This window comes from Orycteropus afer, unplaced genomic scaffold, assembly GCF_000298275.1.
Source record: "Orycteropus afer afer isolate SDZICR_OR568_19922 unplaced genomic scaffold, OryAfe1.0 scaffold00127, whole genome shotgun sequence".
NCBI classification, from domain to species: Eukaryota; Metazoa; Chordata; class Mammalia; order Tubulidentata; family Orycteropodidae; genus Orycteropus; species Orycteropus afer.
This window is the reverse complement of record NW_006921714.1, coordinates 3781965-3784028: the sequence shown is the minus strand read 5'-3', so window position 1 is coordinate 3784028 and position 2064 is coordinate 3781965. Positions and strand designations below refer to the sequence as shown.

General features: G+C 42.2%; 1 protein-coding gene across 1 annotated transcript in view; it reads left to right on the top strand.

Annotated features, from left to right (window-relative positions):
- The window catches only part of FBLN5 (fibulin 5), a 103505-nt gene that overhangs the window by 65575 nt on the left and 35866 nt on the right, over positions 1 to 2064 (top strand). The gene's annotated exons all lie outside the window — the stretch shown is intronic.

The window sequence follows — 2064 nt, the reverse complement described above, 5'->3', positions numbered from 1 at the left end:
GCTCACTGGCATTACCGTTCCCTTTATATGTCTACTGTTTGGCTGAAGGGTGATCCCCGAGGGTGGATTCAGTTCCAGTTTGAAGGGTGTCTAAGGGCCATGGTCTGGGGGATTCCACTACTCTCTCTCGGACCAGTGAGTCTGGTCTTTTTTTATGATCTTGAGCTTTGTTCTCCGTGTTCCTTCTCTGTCCAGGACCTCTGATTGTGATCTTGCTCAGAGCAGTTGGTAGTGGTGGCCGGGCGGGCAGAGGCTGTGGTCCTCACAACCTGTTAGTGCTTTGGACTGTTTCCTTCAGTGTTTGATTTTCTTCACTCTTCTTTGCTCTGAATGGGGAGAGACCAATAGTTGCATCTTAGATGACCACTTGCAAGCTTCCAAGCTTTTTAGACCCCATTTGCTACTTTCCAAAGCAGGATGTAGAGCCCTGGCTTTGTGGACTACGTCATGCCAGTTGACTGAAATGTCTCCTGAGGCTACGATCCTAAGCCCCCAAGCCCAGTGGCGCAGCCCTTTAAGGTGTCAGGTTATACCTCATAAGATTTCATACCTTTGTCCCTGTATGCTCTATACACGGATGTATTTTCAGCACATACACATTTGTAGGTAGAACTGCCTTGTCAGGCCTACATACGTAGTTGTGGGTGTACTCTCATATGCCACCCTGTGCTTGTTTGTTTTGCATACCTATGAACCCACTCATAAATTATCGTCTGTTCTTGCAGGATTGTGTGTGCAGTAGTGTTTATTGTTGTTGTCTTTTACTCTTGGGTCCCTCCCAGTATCTTCCTTCACCTTGACCATATCATGCTGACCTCCTCTTGGTTGTGAATTGCCTTTCCCTTCAGCCAAGTTAATCCGTGTCTACTCTCTACTTAGTGATTTTTCCTCCCCTCCCCTTAGATCCCTGGAAACCATCAAGGACTGTTTCTTTCTGTGTGTAAACCTTTTCTTGATTTTTATAGTAGTGGCCTCATACAATATTTGTCCTTGCACGATTTACTTATTTCACTCAGCATAATGACCTCTAGGTTCGTCCATGCTATGAGGGGTTTCTTGGATGCTTGGTTATTTTTTTTAAACATTGCATGGTATTCCACTGTATGTATGTATCATTCATCTATTTTTGGGCACATATATTGTTTCCACCTTTTTGCCATTGTGGATAGTGCTGTGATGAACATGGCTATGCATATATCTGTTCATGTCATGGCTCTTACTTCTCTAGGGTATACACCTAGTAGTGGGATTGCTGGATCATGTTATTTCTAACTTTTTAAGGAAGCATCATATCATTTTCCATAGTGGTTATATCATTTTAAGGAGCTCTGGTGGTGCAGTGCCTAAAGCATTTGACTGCTAACCAGAAGGCTGGCGGTTCAAACTCACCAGTCACCCCGCAGAAGGAAGATGGGGCAGTCTACTTCTGTTAAGCTTACTGCCTTGGAAACCCAATGGGGGTCGCTATGTGTCAGGATTGACTTGAGGGCAGTGAGTTTGAGTTTTGTATCATTTTACAGACCTACCAGCAGTGTATGAGAGTTCCAGTCTTTCTACATCCTTGTCAGTATTTGTTGTTTCTGGTTTTTTGATCATTGTTATTGTTGGGATGAGATGATATTTCATTATTGTTTTGATTTACATCTCTCTAATGGCTCATGATCACAAGCATTTCTTCATTTGTTGGATGTCTGAATGTCTTCTTTGGCCAAGTGTCTGTTCATTTCCTTTATCCATTTTTTTTTAATTGGATTATTTGTCTTTTTGTTGTTGAGGTGTTGACGTTTTCTGTAAATTTCAGAGATTAGTCCCCTACTTGATAATGTCATCATCAAAATTTTTTTTCCCATTGTATGGATTTTCTTTTTACTCTTTTGGAGAAGTCTTTTGATGAGCATAAGTGTTTACTTTTTAGGAAGTCCCCATCTATCTAGTTCATTCTCTGCTGTTTGTGCATTTTTGGTTATGTTGTTGTTGTTGTTATATACCATCGAGTTGGACCCGACTCCTAGCAACCCCTTCTTAGGTTTCCGAGGCAGTATCACTACAGAAGTAGATTGCCCC